This window comes from Ascidiella aspersa, chromosome 2 (genome assembly GCF_963924565.1).
Source record: "Ascidiella aspersa chromosome 2, kaAscAspe10.2, whole genome shotgun sequence".
Classification (NCBI taxonomy): domain Eukaryota; kingdom Metazoa; phylum Chordata; class Ascidiacea; order Phlebobranchia; family Ascidiidae; genus Ascidiella; species Ascidiella aspersa.
This window is the reverse complement of record NC_139448.1, coordinates 18,604,721-18,611,982: the sequence shown is the minus strand read 5'-3', so window position 1 is coordinate 18,611,982 and position 7,262 is coordinate 18,604,721.

Genomic DNA, 7,262 nt, shown 5'->3' with positions numbered 1-7,262 from the left:
ATAAAAATTTGATTAGGTATGTTATGAGCTTCTGGGCAAAAACTTGATGTCTTAGAGATCGCATGACTCTGTGTTAAGCATTATACTAGTATTTAACCTTCACTTCAACGTACGCTTGCCTCGCCGCACTATTGCTGGCTGTTCGCTGCACTATTGCTGGCGGTATTTTGTTCTGGCACGTACAATACAAGTAAATGACTGACACTGTACTTTATTTATGTTTAACGTTGTTCTTTTCTATAGAAAAGTAGTGATACGCCAGCAGCAATTACTGTCGTTGGTTTCGGATAACAAAAAAATATTGTTACTGCAAGTTTGACGTTCTTTAGCTGAGATGCTCAACGAAGTTACAAATGGAAGTTTATAGTTAATGATTTAACAGGCAAACAGCTTAACGATCTAAACCTTATTTGACTTTATACAGGACAGGTAGCTGTATGGCAACGTCTTTAATCAGTTGTTCTTCAGTGCGTCGAATTTAACTATTTTCCATTTCCATGTTTTTTTGCAAACTTTACAGTGTGAAGTTACAAAGTTGAATCATTGATTTTGAGGAGTAGTTTTATATTTTTGTCACGTTTAAATGCTGCGTACTGACCTTTTAAGACGCTACTTTATTAAACTTACTCTCGTATTATCTTAAATTTCTATTAAACAAACGTGTAGATAGCCATGTAGAGCAACTTTAAAGGCGATTTGTGTTGAGGTGCCGTTTCGTTAGCGCCTTTTTATCAAATATACAGACACCGAGAAGACATATCACGTAGATTGAATAACAGCTGCTACCACACAGGTCGCAAAATATCTCGTTTATTGCAGCGGTTTGAACAGCAAGCATTTCCTTTTTAAAAGGGATTTTTCTTACGTTAGCGCAGTATGGTACCGAGATTACGTATTTGCTTGAATATTACGCAATTCGAACAATTGCTTTGACAAATTAAGTCAGTGGTCGGTAAACTGTGCACACGGCCCAAATGATATTAAAAGTTAGTGAGGATAATTTTGTTTTATTTTGACCTATTGTTTCATCATGGGGTCACCAGGCCATGTCCCCCAAACTACATTTTTAGCCAAGTTTAACTATTTAAATATTATTTTTGCGCTTCACATAAACAACCGTTTAATCTATTGAGCCCAAAGACGCTGATAGTGACCCTGTAGGCCTGTTTACAACGGTAGCGATTATATTTCTGCTGAATTCTATTATTTGCCTTCTTCTCATTTCTGCTTATACGATTTGTGCCTCTTCTCTCCTAGAGAGACCACCCATGTCTCTCGCCGAGGCCAGAACCTTGGTCACCTTGCTTCACTTCGACTCTGTCACATTCTGTTACGAAATAAACTAAACAAGCTCACAGCACGATCAGTAGTCAGCTCCCTATAGCGCTAAAATGCTTTACAGCGTAATAGCCTACTATACGATATTTTGTGCTGTGCCACCTTAAAAAAAATGGTAAATACTCTACAAAGACTTAGTTGCCAAGGAATATCAGTAACCAATCACTCCGATTTAAAAAAATCAATAAACAAGGCACCATGCCAGACGTTAGCTGCTGTCTAAGCGTTTAATACTGACCGCAGATGCGCATAGCGGCATAGTCCACACAAAAAATGCTGACAACGTTTGTTGAGCCTGTAGGCCTACGTAAATACTTTGTTTATTCAAAATTGCTGAAGCATTTACGCTTGCTGCGCTTCACCAACCGACTGTGACGATAACACAGCGAACTCAATGTTTATTGGTAGTATAAAATATTCAGAGACCGCAGAGTGTATTGCAAAATAATGTGTTAAGATAAAGCCACAAGTAGGCCTCTCTACATGAGCAAAATAGGTCAGCTAGCGCGCTTGTCTGACACACATAAAATGACGCACGGCGACGTCGCCTCGCTTGACTGTTTTTTATCGTGCTAAAACGCGCTAAGTCTATAGCACGCTGGTAAGAGGTAGGTTAGTCGCTTAATAAGTGTGTTAAGCAAATTTCTATCTCTTGGATTGTCGTTTACTTTGCGATTTGTTGTTAAAATTATAATTCGTTTCATCCTACTTATACAGTTATCTTTTAAATATATGTTCACCAATATTTTAATATATATACATATTAGGCTATAATAGCTTAATAATAAATTTCAAAGCCAAAAAGGTCGAGTAGATCGACAGCATCTTGATTAAGACGTTTCGATACGAACTTGTATCATCTTCAGTTAGTGAGATTCCTACATTGGTCAAACCCGACGAAATCTTTTAACGGGGGTCAAAGAACACAGAGTGGACGAGAAATCAGAGGTTTGCAGACATCTTCTGCAGCACTCGGACCATAAGGTTGATTTTTGCAAACCCGAAGTGCTCGGAGGGGCTTCAGACGTCTTTAGATTGCGGCTACTCGAGTCGCTATCTATTCAAGACTGCAGCCCTGAACTGAACGTCGACACCTTATCTACACCGCTCTCCCTATTCAACACCTAAAGGCTCCAACTGTAAAAACTCTGATGATAACAATTGCGTCCTGCCTTTTATAAGTGAAGCTTTGATTTGCTTTTCAGTCACACTAACTGAAGATTATACAAGTTCGTATCGAAACGTCTTAATCAAGATGCTGTCGATCTACTCGACCTTTTTGGCTTTGAAATTTATTATTAAGCTACATTACAGATCCGTGCATAGTGTACCCAAGGCTATAATAGGTATATGGACATTGGACACATTAGGTAATGGGTATTGTTAATATTATTTACAGAAAATAATTCACAGTTATCGTTTCCACACAATTTAATCATTTGAATTGGGTTTATTGAAAATAGTACTGCATATAGAGTATCTTTAGAGATGTGATTACAAAGATAGACACATCGCCACAAATTAATGATGAATATCAACAAAATCCGATAATTGGTGCCTAGGAGTTCACGATTAACATGGATTAAACTTCGCTGGGTTTCCGCCATTTTGTACTTGACGCGCTTAATGTGCTTCATGTAGATCAATTCGTTTTCCCGCGCTTTTATAGGCTTTCGCGCGCTTTCTGACACGGGTCAGCTAACACCCTCACGTAGAGAGGCTTTTTTTAGGCCTCTCGACATGAGCAAAATAAGTGAGCTAGCGCGCTTGTCTGACACACTTAAAATGACGCACGGCGAAGTCGCCTCGCTTGACTGGTTTTTATCGTGCTAAAGCGCGCTAAGTCTAGCACGCTCGTAAGAGGTAGGTTAGTCGCTTAATTAGTGTCTTAAGCAAATTTCTATCCATTGGGTTGGCATTTACCTTGCGATTTGTTGTTAAAAGTATAATTCATATTATTTGCAGAAAAGAATTATCCTAATATTTAAACAGCCATTTGAATAAGGTTTATTGAAAATAGTGCTGCATACTAGAGTATCCTTAAAGATGTGATTACAAAAATAGACATATCACAACAAATTTTTTCCACCAGAGCCTGCCAAACCCATCGAAATATATCGCATTCCTTATCGACGAACGCTGACGGTAAGGACATCCTACGCGAAGAGCTACAAACGTAAAATTAACAAGCTGATTTACAAATATCTGCACTTGGTACGTTCCGAACGCAAATTTCCAATGCAGTGATCTCGGAGCACACCATAACACTCTGATGGTGGAGATCAAGGTAAACCCGACATCTCGTCCCTCGGTTCTGAGGACGTTCGATCAAGAGAATGAGGTGCCTAACCTTTAATCACCTATACTGCTACAACATGTAGCGCCGAACCTGCTGCCGGGCTGTTTTCGGGATAGCACTGTTACTATCGCAATCGGTGACGGCCAGTGCAATACTTAGCTGACCAGTTTTGGAGGCGATGGTCTAATGGCCTTCAAGCCTGCCAACACATTTCTTCTGGTTTCCATGCTGATTACTAGGTTCTAGCAGCAGAAGTTGCTTTCTTCTCGGTGTGCCGCGAGACCATTCCAGGTGTTGCGCGGTGTAACCACCCTTTTTTTCTATTTTTTTCGTAAGGCACATTTTTTTATTAACCGAGACAATTTTATACGCTCAAAACTATTTTTGTCCTTTAATTATCCGGTTTTTATCTTGGTTTGTGTTCCATATAACAAATCGAATATTAGAGAAAACTATGTTTTATTTAGTTTGGTTTTCTCATTGCCATTTTGAGGTCTTAATTTTCTTTATTCCGCCATCTTCAGGCGTAAGTTAATCGAGGAAATTCCGGGGCTTATTTTAGGACTGTAAAAGCCTAAATTTAGAACATAAAGAAATAAAATACGTCAAACACGGCGCATATAGCCAGATTTTAATTTTGTTGTGCAGCAAGTAACAAAAGGGTGCGAAACACTGCGATGGACTAAGGAGATGGGGTTTCTACCTTTAAGTAATCGCACAGCAATGCAATGCAAAACAAGAGCAGTGTAACTACTTCACAAGAAGAGGTTATTTCTACATTAGGCTGTAAATGTTGGGCGAACTAACAACTTATTATTATGTCATTACAGTAAACGTTGACATAATATCAGGGTCGCAAAACCATATAAACAACGCAACTCACCAAGTAAGACTTTCTTGTACCAACAATTCCTGCTTAAACCGAAACAGCAGCAAGGGGAAAAACCAGACCGCTTGTCTCTGATGTGAGTTAATTCACACACCCGATCCGTTAGAAATTAGTGCATTGCGTCTACGACATTTAGGGCATTCAATGGGAGAACAGTATGACTTTTGGACCTTAAGGTCGCGGCAATGCACTAATTTGACCTTTAGGTAAACTCCCGGCGTAGATAAATTAAAGAAAATATTCGCTGAGAATTCACAAAAGAAAACAAAAAGTGTGCGATAAAATTAATAACACGACCCACCGTAACCCAAGCGTTATTCACAACGAATACCGCACCAGTTTTTAGTGGAAAACGCTTACAAAAAATACAGCTAACAGAAAGGCAATTTTTTTGGTGGGACTTAATTTGGGTAGCGTTTGGGTTCGGGTGGGTAAAGTATTATTTAAGTTATTCTCCCATTTTTGTTAGTTTTGTGAATATTCAGCCAATATTTCATTTTATGTATGCCGAGAGTTTACCTAAAGGTCCAAATAGTAGTGCAGGGGTCGTCTTATTATTTGTTCTTATTGTTCGAAACTAAGTTTCATAACCAACTTAATGACATGACCCAAACGCAGACCTGTCACCATAAAACATTGACCTCATAAAGTAGGCAAACATGAAGATGTTATTTGCATTCCGTTAACACGTACAAGTTGATTGCCGTTCTGATGTTGTTCAATAATAAACTTAGATACGTTTAATACCTTGCTGTGGCTGAGCTGTTGGAACACGGAACCTTCGATCAACCTTTGAACTACCTTTTAACAAACGAACTCGGATTCAATCATAGCATAAACCTAGGCTACATCCGCTCTAAATAAAACTCAGCTTAGCCCTGCAGTAGGGTCTACATAAGGTCTAAAAGTCCGACTGTTCAGGCTTCGGATGCCTTAACAAATCAATGCTCTTTTTCCGTAGACCTGTCGTTAGGTACTGTGTAGGGGACGTCTTATTATTTGTTCTTAAGAATAGGTATTATTCGAAACAAAGTTTTATAATTAACTTAATGACCTGACCCAAACGCAGTCCTGTCACCATAAACCATTGACGCGTAAATTAACACCGAGATGTTATTTCCATTCCGTTAACACGCCTCTGCTAAACAATTCTATGGCCAGGCGATGTGTACAAAAGCCGTTGGCATAAAGCAAAACGAGACTCAACGAAACTTATATTAACTTAGCCAACTGAACTGAACGCAACTGGACAATGGTTCAACTCACTTAAGTACTATGGACCCTTTCGCTATCAGTTTAGCATTGCAACTGCATACTCCTTGGGGGAGTTAAGCACATGTCTCCTTTATTTTATTTCTCTGGCAGAGAAACCGCCCTCTTCTTTTCTCTTTTATTATCCAGTTTTAGGTTTACTTTTTATATTTCCCCTTTTTCACAATAAAATGCGGAACACACCGGGCCATGATGACTTAGTGGTGGAGAGGTCTAACCATGGTCTAACAGTATACTGTAGGCCTACTAAAGTGTGTTTTCTGGATAACTAAAGCCAAAATAAGGTTTAAAAAATTCAACTTATTAGCGGCATACCTTTCGGAAAAATCTCGGCGCGCTGAGTTTGCTCAGGTGGTTCCTCAGCCTTTAAAAAATCCTACTATAGTTATGTCGGCGTCACCCTTTTGTTTAAAATTCGATTTATTTTTTCCCGGATACCACAATATAACGAATTTTCCAGGCACCATTTTAAATAAATAAAGCGATTGGAAACTATAAATAAAACGCAATCTAACATGTTTAAAACATGAGATAAAAATCACGTACAATAAGAACCGAAAAAAAAAAAATAATAAGAACCGAATGTAGAGCAAAAATGGAAAGACAAGTAAAATCAACAGCAAAACAAAGTGTTTCACAATAGTTGACAACAAAAAACTCTCTTTGTTTTTTCTCTACAGGCAAATAAGTATTTTTTGTACAAAAAGTACATATAGTTTAAAATATAATTCCTTTATAATTAAGAGACCCTACCTTACCTGCCCAACACTCAGAAAATAATAAATCATTTAAATATGTGACGCTTGTTTAACATATAGAAAAATCAGGTGCAGTTTCGTTTTATGGTGAACAGGTTTGGCCTTTTAACACTAGAATTACCGCGGGCGCGCGGTGAACACACCTAGAATTGTATAATAAAGAAAAAAAGTCATAATAATTTAGATTTATTTTATTCTATAAGTTCCCTTTACTATTGAGCGACCTTAACCTTTGTAAGTGTTAGATTAATACGCTGTAGGCTCTATTACAATATCATGGGCGCTGGTCTAGAATCCTACCACAAAGCGCATTATTTGGGTTAGGTTGCGGGTTAGCGTTTGGGTTAAGGTGGGTCAAGTATTATTATTAAATAAATAATATAATAATACTTGACCCACCCACACCCAAACGCTAACCCGCAACCTAACTCAATTTTGTGCGTTGATTTCATAACTGTGGTAGGATTCTTGATGCATTGTTGGCTTTCAACCTGCTTTTTAGCTGCGAAAGAAGAATTTGTTTTTGTATGTTTTCTTTACAACTAACATGAATATTAAAATTGATTTTTAATTGGATTAGAAATATCAAACAGGCATTTTTATTATGCTGCTTGTCACATGGACCACAAATAGCTATCCAAGGTATACAAGAACCCAAAAATTAGCAGTGCATCTACACATTCAAGTTAATCTACAGCAACCACAA